Source organism: Camelus bactrianus, chromosome 6 (genome assembly GCF_048773025.1).
Source record: "Camelus bactrianus isolate YW-2024 breed Bactrian camel chromosome 6, ASM4877302v1, whole genome shotgun sequence".
NCBI lineage: Eukaryota > Metazoa > Chordata > Mammalia > Artiodactyla > Camelidae > Camelus > Camelus bactrianus.
In genome coordinates, this window is record NC_133544.1 from 35,519,836 (window position 1) to 35,538,188 (window position 18,353).

At 35.8% G+C, this 18,353-nt stretch overlaps 1 protein-coding gene across 2 annotated transcripts in view; it reads left to right on the top strand.

The window, feature by feature from the left end:
* LOC123618867 (uncharacterized) overlaps positions 1 to 16,512 on the top strand; it is a 56,432-nt gene extending 39,920 nt beyond the window's left edge. Inside the window, exons 2-3 of one of the 2 annotated variants that reach the window (XM_074365438.1) lie at positions 12,264 to 13,400; positions 14,971 to 16,511. The gene's annotated coding sequence lies outside the window, so the exon portion shown is untranslated. Of the gene's footprint in view, positions 1 to 12,263 lie in introns of both variants that reach the window. The other variant, XM_074365436.1, reaches the window with a different exon arrangement.
* The last annotated feature ends 1,841 nt before the right edge of the window (positions 16,513 to 18,353 follow it).

Here is an 18,353-nt window from a genome sequence, read left to right on the forward strand (position 1 = left end):
TTAGGTGGTTAGGGGGAATGTCTTCTTGAGTACTTTTGGCCTTGATTGTTTTCAACTTGAAATGATCCACATGTGAAAAAGACGCATTTGGGGTTGGCAAATTTTGCTCCCCTACAATATGCATGAGTTTATTTCTGGGTATTGATTGTATTCCATTGATCTATGATGTCTGTTTTTATGCCAGTAACATACTATTTTGATTACTGTACCTTTGTAGTATACTTTGACAACAGGAAGTGCAATGTTCTTTGTTCCTCCTCCAGGTTGCTTTGGCTATTCAGGGTCTTTGTGGTTCCATACAAATTTTGGAATTGTTTTTTAAATTTAATTTAATTTAATTTTTTCTATTCTGCAGGTTGTCTTTTCATATTTTTGATATTCAAAAGCTGTGCAGAAACTTTTTAGTCTGATGTAGTCTTAGAAACCCCCCCATACTTTCATGAGTTTTATATCTAGGAATTCCACCTGCTTCTTAGAGTAAAGAGCCAAGAAAACTATGTTTCTGCTAGGGGCAGGAAGAAAACAACTATTTTGAAATACATTTAGAGCAGTCTCCTTAACAGTCTACTTAGCAACAGAAAAGCTTACCAGAGCTTTAGCTGAAGGGAGAGGGAGAAGAAGGAAAGTTACTCAACTCCAGTCTCCTCTAGTCTTTCTATTTCATCTAATGGGAAAAAATAAGATCACAGTCCAGGATGGCAGGCTCACTAAAAGGCTTACCATCATTGGATTATAGACTGCTTCCCCTCCATTTTAGTTGGAGACTTCAACACTCTTCTTTCAGTAATTGATAGATCAAACAGGCAGAAAAATTAGTAAGAATATCATTGAACTGAGCCTCGCCACTAATCATCTTGATCTAATATTGACATTTATAGAGTACTTCATCCAACAACAGCAGAACACACATTCTTCTCAAGTTCACATGGAGCATTCATCAAAATAGACCACATTCTGGACCAGAAAACACACCTGAGCAAACTTAAAATAATAAAAATCATACAAAGAATGTTAGTATGTTCCTCAGACCACAGTGGAATTAAACTAGAAATAAAAAACAGAAAGACAGTTGGAAAATATTTAGAGATTAAACAGCATGCTACTAAATAACACATGTTAAAGAAGAAGTCTTGAGAAATTAGAAGCTCTATTGGTTTATCTTTCACATTTAGGTTTACACCCCATTTCAAATGGACTTTATTTACAATGTGAAGCAGAGATCAAGTGTTGTTTTTTTCTGTATGGATATCTGTCAAGTACTCACAAGACAATGTAGGGCCAAGGCCTGACTGATTTGGCCGTAATGATAGAATGAACCACTTCCAAATTCAGATACTTTATTACTACATAGACAGTGATGGGAAAAAATCTCCCCCTGGTCTTTGTCCCACACACTAAAAAGGACAGTACCAAAACAAAAAGGGCCAGACGACTGCAATGAGATTTGTGGGATACCCCATAATGGAGGAGCCAAAGAGCATGATCTTCAGAATCACACAGATCTGGATTTGAAGGCAGATTTGATTACTGACTAGTCATGTGATAATCAGTGAGATCTCAGAATCTTCATTTTCTGTCTATAAAATGGAAATAATAACTATCTCTCACTATCATTAAATGAGATAATATATTTGAGTTGTATCCATAAAAATACATCTTAATACATCTTCAAAAAATGTACAAAGGTGGTATTTGGGATGTCTTTTTCCTAGGATTGATAACTCATTATGGTCTTCAGTTTTCTTAAGCACATGGATAGGCCTTTAGTAGGAAAAGAGAACTGTGAATACTTGTTAAGGAATATAACCTGAAACTCTAGGCTGCCTAATACTTTATCAAATATCTATTGGACAAAATAATGTTTATGGGGCATTGCCTGAAGAGTATGAAAGCCACCTAGTCCTCCATATCTTAGGTTAGGTTGGCTGGGAAACACTCTGAAATGGAAATTGTGTGCAGGAAGGTGATTGAGGAACATCCCCAGGATCACCAAGGTGAGGGAGTAGGAAAAAACAGAATAAGCAGGAGAAACTTAACTGTGAGAAAAAATTTTCCCTTGAATTGGTGAAATTGTCAGAGAGTTGCAAAATAAGAATGTGATTTTGGCCTCATTCATTAATTCATGTAACAATTATTTATTGAGGGCTTACTATACACTTTATGTTAGATTTTGGCAATGGTGAACAAGATAGAGTCAGTCTCTAACATGATGGAGTTTATAATCTCATAATGGGAGAAAAATATTTAAACAATTAATTGTAATACAGCATCAATATTTATGGTTTTTAAAAACTAGATAGGTGGGGAGAAGGGTAGAGCACATGCTTATCATATATAAGGTCCTGGGTTCAATCCCCAGTACCTCCATTAATAAAAAAAATTAAAAAAAAAAAAAAACCTAGATACGTTAATTCTAAAGTTGCTAGTTAAAATATATTACATGAGTCTAGTTAAGTTATGAAAAAACAAGAGTAGTAAATGATAGTGGGGGGAAACTAGCCCTGACAGATATTTAAAGCATATTATAGAACTATTTTAATTAATACCATTGCCACTAGTGAATGAATTCATCAGTGGAGCAAAACCAAGTACTCAGAAATTAATTCAGATACATAGGTAGTATGTGAAAAAGGGAGCTTTAAAATAAGTAAGATGAAAGGTAGTTTATTTGATGAATAAATAGATGAATGGCTTTAAGGTAATTGGTTAATTATTTGGGAAAATTTTTGGATATGACTTTACTCTTTATACCAAAATAAATTCTAAATGGACTTACTATTTAAAAATACAAATTAAAAGCATAAAAGTATGAAACAAAAGCATGGAAGGATTTTTTAATGCATTGGAATGGAGAAGTTCTTTTAAAGCAATATCCCAAATCAAAACCCCACAATGTAAAAATGTGTTAGATTTGACTATATGTTAGTTAAAAATATCTATGCTGTAAAAAGTACCATAAACAAAATCAAAATAAAAATTGGTCAGTTGAAGAAAATAGATTTTCAAAAGACTAACAATTGCTAATTTTCTTAGAATATAGAAGGCCCTTAAAAATTAACAAAGAATATACGATCAAACCAATAGGCCATGTTCACATACATGTAGATCAGAGGAAAAGAAACCCAAATGAGTATGAAAGGTATGAAGAGGTAAGTGAAACATTGACTAAATAAATCATAATCATATCTAATTTTGGGGTGAAAAATCAGCTAGTAAGGATAGAATGAGGTCTAACATCCATCCAATTACATTTCCAGGAGGGAACAATAGAGAGAATGGAGGAGACACATTATTCAAAGAGATTCTGTCTAATAATTTTCCAGAACTGTTGAAGACATAAATCTTCAGAGTCAGGACACACAATGAATCCCATGTAGGACTCTTAAAAAGTAATTCACAGTTGGTTATGTCTTATTGCAATTGTGGAACACTAAAGACAAAAATAGGTTTAAGAAGGGCAAGCAGAGAGAAAAGACAATTTACTTACAAAGGGTATGACAATTACACTTGGAGCAGACTGCTCATCACTGACATAGAAACCAGAACTCAATAGAGTCATATTCAGAGAGCTGAAAGGAAATAACTATTAACCTCAGCTCAGCTATCATTAAAAAAATATAATTTCTGACAAATAAAAACTGAGGATTTTTACCTTCAACATATACTAAGGGTACTTCTAGAAGGATGTACTTCACGACCAAGGAAAATGGTCTCCAAAGGAAGGTATGAAATGTGATAAGAAACTGTGAGTTCATAAAAGAAAATGAATAAAAATAGTAGATTGGAATAACATGTAAGATGGGAGGAGGGTGATCTTGATTCCAGGTTTGAAAAAGCATGATATTCAAGAGCACAGAGTATAGAACCAGACTGGGTTTGAATTCTAGTCCAGGATTTATTATCTATAACCCTGGGCGAATTACTCAACCTCTTAGGCCTTAAGTGACTTGCCATAAGTGGAGTACTTAGAACAGTGACTAACAAGTAGCAGGTACCCAGTAAACATTAATTTTTATGGTTATAAAGGTCCTGAGATTGTTTACAGAAGAGCTGACGTACAGATTATCTTCAAACGTTAACAAAGTATGTGAGTTAAGTTTTTAAGGGCAATTTCTAAAAGTATAGAAATAGCAGTTATACTTTTCTCATCACAGCAAAAGGGAGAAAAAAACCTTAATTAATCTAAAATGAGACAATAAAAGCAATGAAAAAAGAAGCTTACAGATAGAACATCTAAAAAGTACAAAATAAGGTGATAGACACTTATGTGAGGAAAAAAAGAGATAGAAAATAAATGTGAATCTGTTCATTTGTGCAAAAGAAATATAGAAAGGATAAACCAGAATTTAAAGAGATTGGTAGGAAAGGGGTTGCAAAAATTGAGGGGGGGATGGGAACAGAGTAATAGGCATGTGGAGGTAGTGATAGTTCTCTGAGTATACCTTTTTAATAGCTCTACTAGAACCATAGTAATGTTTCACATACTCTCAAAAATGAATGAACAAAATCAATCAAGATGTTAGCAGGAATTCAAAATTAAATACAGTTACAGATAAACGTGTTTTATAAATGAATTTTACCATATTGAAAAGGATGGGAGCTAATGTAAGTAACTTTGGAATGTGGTATTTCAAACACTATAAAGAACTGTACACAGTACTGTAGTTGGTAAATTTGTTTTTCATGGATGTGAGTAAACAATTCTGAAACTACATTATGTGTGTGCTAGAATAGAACAAATGAATATAATGTAGATAATGAGAGCAAGTTTTCTCACTGTTAGAGGAAGAAGGTATAAATAAGAAAGGGAGAAGATGAAGGTGAAAACTGACTCTGTGGTGTTGAATTGGAATCAGAGGTATCAGTATGAACTCATGATAGATAGCTGGATAGAAAGATACAGGGTTTAGTATACATATATAGTGCACTAATTTAACACATCTATTTGAGTAATTGATAAAACAGTGAAAATAAATCTTTCATATGAACTTTTATAATTGATAAGATTAGGTCTAATGATCAAATATAGGACCATATATTCAATAATTACAGAATACACACATAGAAAGTTGTGGAAAATTGAACATCAAGTAAGTCTCAAAAATTTCAAAGAATTGTTAAAATACCAATCACATTCTCTGACCATAAAGTGCTTAAGTTAAAAAACAACTGCAAAAAAACCCAGTCCTTTTAGAGGGAGTATAAGTTGGTTCAGTTAGTTTGAATTTTGGAAAACTGTTTGGTCATCTTAATTGAAGCTCAGTATACACATGACCTATCAATTCCTTTCTCCTAACAGAAATGCATATGTGTATTAAGCAAAAAAGATGTAGTAGAATAATCACAATAGCACTATTGATAATAGCCCCAAACTGGAAATACCCAAATGTTCATCAACAGTAGAACGGATAAAGAAATTGTGGCAACACTTTTACCACTTTTATTCAACATAGCATTGGAATTCCTAGCCATAGCAATCAGGCAAGAATAAGAAGTAAAAGATATCCAAATTGGAAGGGAAGAGGTATCATATTGCAGATGACATGATACTCTATACAGAAAACCCTAAAGACTCCACAGAAAAACCATTAGAACTAATAGAATTCAATAAGATAGTGGGATAGAAGATTAATATACAAAACTCTGTTGTATTTCTTTACACTAATGAAACATCAGAAAGAGAAAGTAAAAAAAACAATCCTGTTTAAAGTCATGTCAAAAAATACCTAGGAATAAACTTAACCAAGGAGGTGAAATACCTATATGCTGAAAACTATTAAACAGTGATTTAAAAAAAATTGAAGATGATTCAGAGAATTGGAAAAATATCCCATGCTCTTGGATTGGAAGAATTAATATTCTTAAAATTGCCATACTGCCCAAGGCAATCTACAGATTTAACATGATCCCTATCATATTACACATGACATTTTTCAAGGAACTGGAAAAAATAATCCTAACATTTATATGGAACCACAAGAGACCCAGAATTGCCAAAGCAATCCTGGGGAGAAAGAACAAAGCTGGAGGTATAATCCTCCCAGACTTTAGACAATACTACAAAGATACAGTAATCAAAACAGCATGGTATTGGCACAAAAACAGACATATGGATCAATGGAACAGAATATAGAGCCCAGAGATAAACCCACACACCTATGGCCAATTCATCTTCAACAAAGGAGGCAAGAATATACAATGGAGAAAAGACAGCCTCTTAAGCAAGTAGTGTTGGGAAAGTGGGACAGCTGCATGTAAATCAATGAAGTTAGAACACTTCTTCACATCATACACAAAAATAAACTCAAAATGGCTTAAAAACTTAAATATAAGATATCATACCATAAAATTCCTAGAAGAGAATATACAGGCAAAACATTCTCTGACATAACTCATAGCAATACTTTCTTAGATCAATCTCCCAAAGCAAAAAACAAAAAACAAAAAACAAAAAAAAAAAAAAAAAGAAAGAAAGCAAAAATAAACAGATGGGACCAAATCAAACTTATAAATTTTTGCACAGCAAAACCATAAACAAAACAAAAAACAACCTATGAACTGGGAGAAAATATTTGCAAATGACATGACTGACAAGGGCTTAATTTCCAAAATTTACAAACAGCTACACAACTCAATACCAAAAAAAAAAAAAAAAAAAAAAAAAAAAACCAATCAAAGAATGGGCAGAAGACTTAAATAGACATGTCTCCAAAGAAGACATACAGATGGCCAACAGGCACATTAAAAGATGCTCCACATCACTGATTATTAGAGAAATACAAATCAAAACAACAATGAGGTATCACCTCATACTGGTCAGAATGGCCATCATTAAAAAGTCTACAAATAACAAATGCTGGAGAGGATGTGGAGAAAAGGGAACCCTCCTATACTGCTGGGAATGTAAATTGGTGCAGCCTCTCCGGAGAGCAGTATGGAGGTTCCTTATAACACTCAAAAAAGATTTACCATATGATCCAGCAATCCCACTCTTGGGCATACATCTGAGAAAGATGAAAACTCTAATTTGGAAAGATATATGCATCCCAATGTTCATAGCAGCATTATTTACAATAGCCAGGACATGGAAACAACCTAAGTGTTGTTGGACAGGTGAGTCAATAAAGATTTGTTATACATATACATAGATATCTATATCTAATATATATAGATATATATAGATATGATGGAATACTACTCAGAGATATAAATGTAAAAAACAAAACTATACAACATACATGTGTGTATGTATTATGGCATATATATGTGGTTTTGTTTTAAGATATTTTATGTATATATTTTGATATATATACAGAGAGAGAGAGAAAGAAGAGAAGAGAAAAGAAATTCTTCTCTATATATGACCTAGGAGATTCCAACTAAATGATTCACTCACCACCCAGCTCTACAAAGATTGAGTCACCAGCCACTGCAGTCAATTACTGACCTTCAACACATCCTGAAAGGAGTTCAAGGCAGAGATAGGAATGAGGCTCTCTGTGCTCTGGGAAAACTGGCAGAACAGGCCTTCAGATAGATATTTTCAGGAGAAAATTTTATGAAGCCAATTTTTTGTGTCTTCCCATATTTATAGAAGCACTAAAATAATTTATCAAGGTATCTGTGCCTCGTGATTAGCAGAAACCTTCTACCAAGAAGTGTGCTTGATTGCATGTACCTCTTCCCTAAAATCATGTATATGTTGATCTCTCCCATTACCTATTCGGAGCAGCTTCCTCAGAGCTATCTGAGAGGCTGTATCCTGGGCTATAGTTCTCAGCAAGTCCCCAAATAAAACTGAAACTCATGAAAAAGAGAAATTGTGGCACATCCATACAATAATACACTCTACCGCAAGGATAATTAACAAACTACAGTTACATGCAGCAATATGGATGATTTCACAGATATGAGATTAAATGAAAGAAATCAGTAAAATAGTTTAAATTTGTGTGATTTCATTTATATTAAATACCAAAGAAGGCAGATCTATGCTATTAGAAGTCAGTGTAGTGTTTCCTCTTAGGGAGGGAGTAGTGACTGGAAGGAAACATAAGGGTGGCTTCTGGGTTACTGGCAAGGTTCTGTTTCTTGATTTTGGTATTGGTGACATGGCTGTATTTAGTTTGTAAAAATTTATTGAGCTGTGCATTTATAATGCATCCTTTGTGTATGCACATTATTCTACAATGAATGGCTAAAATTAAAGCCATATGATCTTCATATATTTGGAAATTTAAAAAGTATTTACTAAGTAACTCATGAATAGAAGTACAGTCAAAATGGAAATTTTTAAATGCCTAGAACTGCTATAAAGAAAATGCTAAATCAAAATTTATGAAATATAGCAAAAACAGAAGGAAATGTCTACTTTTTAATGTTTACATTATAAAGAATGAAGGCTGAAAATCAATGAGCTAAACATCCAACATAAGATAGCAAAAGATCAGCAGAATAAATCCAAAGAAAATAGAGGAAAGAAATAAAGATAAGAGCAGACATGAATGAATAGAAAAAATAAAGATAAAATAGAGAGGATCAACAAAGTCAGAAGTTGGTTCTTTGGAAAGACTAATAAAATATACAAACCTTTGGCAAGACTGAGGATAAGGAAAAAGAAAAAGTGAATAAATAAACAATATTAATAATGAAAATGTTATCTAGTGCATATTCAGCAGAAATTAAAAAGATGATAAGAAAAAGATACGAATCACTTTATGTCAATAACTTTGCAAATGTAGATAAAATAAACTATTTCCTAGAAACATATAACTTTCCAATACTGACTTAAGAAGCAACAGAAATTCTGAAGAATATGTAAGAAATATTATAACCCCTCACCCCCACTGCATGTAGAGTGCAGTCCCAGCAGGCTCCCATTGTGAGCATGCAACGTGGTGTGCAGCCTTAAGATCTGGTTGGACAACAATCTAGTACCTGTAAAAATCAGATATTGATATAAGCTGTGATGATGAGGTCCACATAGGTGATAGGTTGGATTTTGGACTAAGATGGTGGGGTGGGCCGCTCCTAAATTCCCCTCCTCTCACTGACATACTGAATATAGAGCTACACATGGAGCAACCATCTGAGAGAAATCTGAAACTAGTTGAGTGACTCATACACATTGGTGACTGAAATAATACCCACATTGAAATGGGTAAGAAAGGCTGAAACATACTCTTACTGTAAACCTCATCTCTAACACAATGTCATACAAGAAAGAGGGAACCCCAACTCCCAGCTTCTCCCTAAGGAGCAAATGATTTGGACCACATATCTAGTGCCCTAACTTTTATGACTGCCAACTGAGGGATGGGCCTCTGAAATGCCTTGCTCTAGTACCCAGTGGGGCTTATATTCACAAGTCCCACAGGACTATAGCAGCTCCTGCCATAGTCTGTGGCTATATACCTGGGTTCAGTGCAGAGGTAGCACACAAAAGTGCCCATCACCCAGTTTCTCCCTGGTAAGGATTTGACTGCATACTTTACCAGTTGCTTCTTGAGAGTCTGGCTTCTAGTAGCCTGCATCTAGATACTGACTATGATCCTCCCCTTTGGGACACTGATGGGTCTTGGCACACCCTCAATTACTGATAGCCACTAAGAACAAAGATGGCAGATTAAATAATCACAATAGTTAGAGCTAACATAGAGCTTAGGCTGAGCTGATTGATGTCAAAAAGACCAGAGATAACAAATGCTGGCAAGGATGTGGAGAAAAGGGATCCTTTGTACACCATTGGTAGGAATTTAAACTGGTATAGCCACTGTGGAACACAGTATGGAGGTTCTTCAAGAAATTAAAAATAGAGTTATCATAAGATCCTGCAATCCCATTTCTGAGTGTATGTCCAAAGGGAATGCAATTGTTATCTTGAAGAGATATGTGTGCTTCCATGCTCATTACAGTATTATTCACAAAGCCAAGGTGTGGAAACAACCTAAGTGGCAATCAGTGGAGGAGTGGATAAAGAAAATGTGATATATACATACGAATATTATTCTGCCTTAAAAAAGAAGCTAATCATGCCATTTGCGATGATTTAGTTGGAACTTGAGGGTATTATGCTATGTAAAATAAGCCAGATAGAGAAAGGCAAATACTATGAGGTATCACTTATATGAGGATCCTAAAAAAAGTTAAACTCATAGAAACAGAATGGTAGTTGCCAGGGTCCAGAGGGTGGGGGAAATAGGGAGAACCTGGTAAAAGGGCACAAATTTTTAGTTATTAAATGAATAAGTTCTGAGGCTTTCATGTATAACATAATGACTATAGTTGGTAATACCCTACTGTATAACTGAAATTTGCTAAGAGAGTAGAACTTTAGTGTTTTCACCATAAAAAAGAAGAAAAGGTAAATGTGGGAGGTAATGGGTATGTTAATTAACTCAATCCTTTCACAGTATATCCATATATCAAATCATCATGGTGTATATTTAAGTATAATACAATTTTCTTTTTTTAATTATACCTCAATAATGTTGAAAAAAGAGAAAAGGGAAAAAATAAAGGAACGCTGCCATTTGAACTACTTGCTTTGTTAAAAAAAATCTAGATATACCTTTGTAAGAGACACATCTTAAACATAAAGACACACGAAACAACAGGATGGAGAAAGACACCTTGGGGAAAAAAAGCACAAGAAAACTTTTGTGGCTTTATTACTATAAGATAAAATGGACTTTAAGACAAAAAGTATTTTTAGAAATGGGAAAGATGATACTATAATGAACATACTATGATTCTACGCATGTATGCACTGAATATAATAGCCTCAAAATATGGGAAGCAAGTCTACAGAAAGAAATGGATACATAAATCCAATCATTATCATGGGAAATTTTAAGCATTGTTCTTAATTATTGCTAGATCAAGCAGACAAAAAACAGCAAAGATACAGAGAAACTGGATGGTAAAATTAACACATTTAATCTGATGTAAAAATATAGAGTTCTGTGCCCAACAACTAGAGAATATATAGTTTTATCAATCACTTTGATAATATTTTTAAAAATTATTCATTCACTAGGCAATTAAGAAAGCCTCAATAAGTTTTAAAGACTATCACACACGCCATAATCTCTTGACAAAATGCAAGTAAATTAGAAGTTAATTACAAAAACATAAAAAATGTTCAGTCCTTGCATATTTCAAAATCTATAAAACACTTTGCTAAATAATTTGTAGTTTTTTAAGTAGAAATTTAAAAAATACCTAGAAGTGAATAATAATTACTGCATACAAAATTATTCTTCCAGAAAATTTAGCAAAGCCTGAAAATTAATGAGATAAATGTCCATTTTAAGATATTGGTAAAAGAATAACAGAATATATCCAAGGAAAATAGAAGGAAAATACCAAAAAAATGAAATAGAAAGCAAAGATTCAATATAGATCAATAAAGTCAAAATTGATTTTTCAAAACAACAACATCAACAAGGCACTGACAAAATTTATAAAAAACAGAAGGAGGAAGACACAATTTTGTGAATAAAAGGGAGAATATAACTAGAATAAAATAGAGGGGAAAAAATAAGAGAACACTGCCAACAATTTTGCAAATTTAGGTAAGAAGGAGAAAACTCTAGAGGAAAAAATTTACTAGAAGAAATAAAAGTTTTGAATAGTCTTATACTATTATAATAATTGAAACAATAGTTAAAAATCTTCCAACAGAGAAAACACTGATAGTTTTATAAGAAAGTTCTGTGAAATTTTCGAAGAATAGAAGAAAATTATTGAGGACAATCGAAATAGAGAATACTACCCAATTTGTTCTAGGCCAGTATAAGCTTCAAAGTAAAACCAGAAACACATTATAAGAAATAAAAATTGGAACAGAAAGAAAAATTGCAGGCTTATTTCTCTAATGAATATAAATGCAGTAATCCTAAACAAAATATTAGCAAATTGAAAAAAACTGTATGAAAAAGATAATGCACTATAGCCAAGTTAGATTTATCCCAGATATGCAAGGATGGTTTAATAGAAGTGGGAAAATTCATCATGTTTATGCATTAAAAGAGATAATTCAATGTGATCATCTCAAAAGTTTCAGAAAAAGTGTGCATCATTCAACACAAACACTTAGGAATGGAAGGGAGCTTCTTTATTCTGATAAACATATTTATTAAATACCTAGTGCAAACATCATCCTAAATAAGGAAATGTTAGAAGTAGTCTCTTTAAATATCAGAAGTGAGACATTGTTTCTGAATTTGCATTGTCATCACTTATATTCCATATTGTTCTAGGGGTTCAAGCCGGTAAAGACAAGGAAGAGACAATGGAGGCTAAAGACTGGCTTCAACTAGTAGAATATAGCAGAAATGACTGTCTAGGACCTCCAAGCCCAGGCTTTAAGAAAGCTATGGACTTGTATGGCCTGCCTCTAGGAGTAGAGCCCCATGTAAAATGTCCAGCTCCCCTGCTAGGGAGACTCCATGAAGAGATGATGTGGAGCAGCCACAAGAAGAGGGAGAGGCCCTGAAACTGAAGGAACTGAGAAATCCATCCAAAAGAACCAAGGCCCCACAGTTATGACCCCAGCCATTTGAGTCATCCTCGCTGAGTCTCCAGATGTGTGAGTAAAGATCCCATTTTGAGCATGCCAGCCCCGGCAGACATCAGACAGAGAAGAGACAAGCTGTCTCTGTTGTTGCTCGTCCAAATACTGACCCAGAGTCTCATGAGAAAAAGAAAATGTTTATTGTTAAAGCCTCCAAGTTTTGAAGTTGTTTTACAGTGATCAATATTTGAGATACAAGGAGTCTAACTTTTTACACTACTTTCTTCAGCTCCATGATAATACATGATGTTCGTGATACATATATGATGGAGGAATGCTTGAGGCCTTTTATCTGAACTCTTGCTGTGGAAAAGTTTTCATTTGGTTGGCAATTTGTATGTGATATGGATTGTGTGGCACAAAGATGCCAAAGTGACCCCCACTGATTCCCATCTCCTATGTATGTGATGGGCTTTCACTCCCATGATTAGGTTACATTATGTTGTAAAAGTGATGGGATGTCATTCCTTTAATTATGTTACATTATGTAAGACTGCATCTTAGCAGACTGGAGCTAGAGATTCTCCTTGTTGGATGAATAAACAGCCATACTGAGAAAGCCCACATGTCAAAGAACTATTGGTAACCTCCAGGACCTGAGGAAGTCTCCAGTTAACTGCCAACAAAAAGTCAGAGCTCTTAGTCATATAATCACAAGAAAATGAAGTCAGCCAACAACCTGAAGAGCTTGGAAGTGAATTCTTTCCCTTGAGCCTCCAGAGGAGAATTCAGACTGGCTGATGCCTTGATTGCAGCCTTGTGAGAATCTGAGCAGAGGATTCAGTCAAGCTATGCCTGGACTCCTGATCCATGAAATTACAAGGTAATAAATATGTCATGTTTTAAGGCCCTAAATTTGCAGTCATTTGTTGCATAGCAATAGAGCACAACAGGAAAGCTTGTGTTGGAGTGAGTATTGATGGAGTATCCCTATGTGTCGAGCAAAGGAGAGCACTGCTAGGCAAGTAAGAGGTTATACCAAATTCCACACATTACTTCATTCATGAATATAGCTGGTGGTCATCAGTTTGCCTCCTGATTTTGATTTGGAATTGAAGAAAATAAATGATTCATTGTAGTAGATTGAAACTTTGGGATCACGTTGTGGTGAGAGTTGGTATAATATTAATGTGAGGTTTTGTTTGTTTGTTTGGTATTTTTGGCGCTCGGTTTGTGTGGTTGAGTAAGGCACTTCCATGGACCTTTCCTAAGATTTCTGATGGCTTACTTCTTTCTGAGTTTCCCTGTCTCCATGCTCCTGAAACCAGAAGGCTTTTAATATTCCAGCCGTGACATATTGGGTGCAGAATTCCATACCTTCCTGGTTTCTACAAGAAAGCCAGTGACACCAAGTGTTTTGTGATATTTTGGAAGAGTGAGAGGGGTAGTACCCCTTTACTGAAATTTTGGAGAGAATCAAAGTGGGGATTCATGTGCAATGCCCTGTCTAATATCATCTTGGTGTTTCTTCTCCTCTCTTCCTCTTAGTCTCTCCTCGTTTGCTTTGGGAGCAATGAAGTATTTCCTCTCCTCCTCTCTTGCACAGCAGGTCTACTCTGCCTCTAGTCCCCTCAAGGTCTTAGCTTCTATCTGAATTGACTAATCAAGAGATTTCTTCCAAATAAACATTTTGTATATGTGGCAGGCTCTGCCACTTGCCTACCCAATAGCTATTCATCCCTTTTTCTTACCGACAAAACCCAGATAAAGTAATAATTTCCCCAGGCTTTTCTTACAGCCAGTGAGATGTATGTAGTCTGGTGCTTTGGGGAGAACTGTGCTTTTCTGACATAAAGGGACAGACTCAGCTGACAGGACCCTTTTGCCCTTCCCTCTTCTTCCTGCCTGGATAGATGCAGTGATTCACAGGGCTTCATCCATCTTGTAGGTGGAGACTTGGAGGAGATGGCAGGGCAGGGAAATACAAGGACTAACTTGAGGCTTCACTGAGCTGCTTCACTTGCCCTGATTATCCGTCTCTGGACCTATTGTCATGGAGGAGAACAGAATCTCATATTGAATTGAGCCACTTATTAGTGGATTTCTGTTCTGCCATCCTGGTTAATACAGTTCTCTTCCTAGAAGCAGTTATGGTGAGTAGTTTGTTTTCTTTCCTACCTGTAGTTTTGCCTTTTCTGAAGAGCTTATTTTGAACAACTCAAATAACACTGGACTTGTTTGCTCCCTCCTTAAGTGCTCCCTCAGAGTGGTGGTTTATCCCAAAGAAACCCAAATCTGACTTCAAGAAGCTGTGCTACTTTCCCTTACAGCATACACAAAAATAAACTCAAAATGGATCAAAGATCTAAACATAAGACAAGATACAATAAACCTCCTAGAAGAAAATATAGGCAAAACATTATCTGACATACATCTCAAAAATGTTCTCCTAGGGCAGTCTACCCAAGCAATAGAAATAAAAGCAAGAATAAACAAATGGGACCTAATGAAACTTACAAGCTTCTGCACAGCAAAGGAAACCGTAAGTAAAACAAAATGACAACCTACGGAATGGGAGAAAATTTTTGCACATGATGAAACCGACAAAGGCTTGATCTCTAGAATATATAAGCAGCTCATATGACTCAATAAGAAAAAACAACCCAATCCAAAAATGGGCAGAAGACCTAAACAAGCTATTCTCCAAGGAAGACACACAAATGATCAATAGGCACATGAAAAAATGCTCAATGTCACTAATTATCAGAGAAATGCAAATCAAAACTACAATGAGGTATCACCTCACACCAGTCAGAATGGCCGTCATTCAAAAGTCCACAAATGACAAATGCTGGAGAGGCTGTGGAGAAAAGGGAACCCTCCTTCACTGCTGATGGGAATGCAGTTTGGTGTAGCCACTGTGGAAAACAGTATGGAGACTCCTCAAAAGACTAGGAATAGACTTACCATATGACCCAGTCATCCCACTCCTGGGCATATATCCAGAAGGAACCCTACTTCAAAAAGACACCTGCACCCCAGTGTTCATAGCAGCACTATTTATAATAGCCAAGACATGGAAACAGCCTAAATGTCCATCACCAATGACTGGATAAAGAAGAGGTGGTATATTTATACAATGGAATACTATTCAGCCATAAAAATGACAACATAACACCATTTGCAGCAACATGGTTGTCCCTGGAGAATGTCATTCTAAGTGAAGTAAGCCAGAAAAAGAAAGAAAAATACCATATGAGATTGCTCATATGTGAAATCTTAAAAAAAAAATACAAAACAGAAACAGACTCATAGACATAGAATACAAACTTGTGGTTGCCAAGGGCGGGGGTGGGAAGGGATAGACTGGGAGTTCAGAATTTGTAGATACTGACAGGCAAATGCAGAATAGATAAACAAGATTATACTGTATAGCAAAAGGAAATATATACAAGATCTTGTGGTAGCTCACAGGGAAAAAAAATGTGACAATGAATATATATATATGTTCATGTATAACTGAAAAATTGTGCTCTACAATGGAATTTTGTAAAATGACAATTTTTTTAAAATGACAACATTGTAAAATGACTATAACTCAATAAAAAATGTTTAAAAAAAAAAAAGAATAAGCTATGCTGGTGTTTCTTGGAGCCTCCTGAGCACAGGGGAAATTGCCACATGTGGCTCACAGCAAAACTTCTCCAAATCCTTTTATGCAGCTTTCTCTCTAAAATCACCCACTAAACTACACCCCTCCCCCATCTCTTTGATAACTCTTCCTCAAAACTCTGTCCACCTCTCTTTCTTCCTGTTCCTCTTCCTTTAAGTTAAGTCTTCTCTTCAAGAAAAAGCTTTATGCTGCTGCTTTAAGTCAGCCTGCCACCTTCTTTTTTCTTTTACTTTGCAGCTTTACCTGTTACCCCTGGCAACACAACAAAGAATCCATGTGCAGTCACAGACTTGTCCTCAGAAGGCAGTTAAATGAGAGAGATGTGAACAGGAACCTTTGGGTAAATTTCCTCATGTATTAGTTGGGGCTCTCCAGAGAAACAGAACCAATAGGGTTTCTTTATTTCTTTTATTTATTTATTGTAAGAAATTGGCTCATGCAATTATGGAGACTGAGAAGTTCCAAGATCTACTGGTAGTAAGCTGGAGACCCAGAAGAGCTGATGGTGTAGTTCCGGTCAGAGTCCATGGGTCCAAGACCCAGGAGACTGGAGGTGTTCTGCTCTGAAAGCTGGTGGCTTGAGACCCAAGAAGAGTCAATGTTTCAGTTCAAGTCTGAAGGCAGAAAAAACCTGATGTTCCTGATGTTTCAGCTTTCAGGCAGTTAGGCAGGAGGAATTCCACCTTACTTGAGGGAGGGTCAGGCTTTTGGAATTTTTTTCAGGCCTTCAACTGATCAGGCAAGGCTCACCCACATTAGGGGGAGCAATGTGCTTTATTCAGTCTGCCAATTCAAATGCCAAGCTCATCCAGAGACACCCTTACTGACACACTCAAAATAATATTTGACCCAATATCTCGGCACCCCATGGCTCAATCAAGTTGACACATACCATTAACCATCACACTCCATCACACTTATATCTCTCACACAACTCTCCACAACATGGCCAACTCTCTGAGCTCATTTTTTCTTACTTTCCTTATCTCCTCCCTTGTTCCTTTCACACCAGGCTGTTGTTTCCACATCCTGCAGTACTCTCTTTCCTCCCTACCTTTCTCGCCTTCAAACCTCAGTTCATCCTTTCAGACTTAGCTCACACGCTATTTCCTCTACAAAGTGGTTCCTTGCTTCCCCCAGTCAGATGTAATTCCTCCTTTTCGGCATGCCCCAGACTGTGTGACTCTCAGACACGCACTTATCACAAGAAACCTGTGTTCTGTTCATATCTGTATCTGACATGTCTGCATCTTGCAAGTGCTCCCCCAAGAGTTGTGGGTGTGGCTGAAGTGGTGGGAAAGGCTCAGTGATGTCGTATTTGCATAATTATAATTGGGCATGAGAGTAACTATTTTCCTTCTGCTAGAAAAGATGGTTTAATTGGAAGTTTTAAAATAGATATGTTGATGGTAATAGTACAAAATAGCTGTTACATAAAAGCCCTTATTGTGTCCCGGGCAGTGTGCTAAATGCTTTGTATAATTACTTGATTTAATCATCACATCAAAAATATGATCTAAATCCTAATAACCCCATTTTACAAATGAAAAAAACCAAGACAGAGAGGGGTACAGTACCTTAGCAAGGTCACAAAGCTAGCAGGTGTGGAGAAGGAGTTTGAACACAAGTATAAATGTGTAATATCCATGTACTCACTGGGAGGGGCAGAGGTGTGTGAAGTTCCCAGGAGGAAGTGGCACACCTATGTAATCTATCACACAGTCTTGGTTCCCCCAGCCCATGTGCCCAACAGCATTTCTGTATTCTTGGCCAACAAAAAAGGTGTTTTTCCCCTTTCCTTTTCTCCTCTGTTTTCCTTCAAAAATACTATTAATCACTGTAATAAAAACCTTTCTGTAAAAGCAACACCAGGCACCACATGCATTCCAAGTCTGGTTTTTGTTACCAAATTTGTTCTCCACATATGATTCTCACCATGAGCGTGAAGTTAATGGTGCCCTTCTTGTGACACAATGTTGTTGGCTCTGTTTTGTGCTTGGTGCTGCCAACCTCTGGATTAAGTAATAAAGAGCCAGTTGTATATTTCAGGGCCATTAGACCATTTAATCAGAATTTTCAAAAAATTCTATAGAGTAATGGATTCTGTAAATGCATTTATAATTAATGCTATTTTCATTTCACTAAAGTAAAACATATTATGTG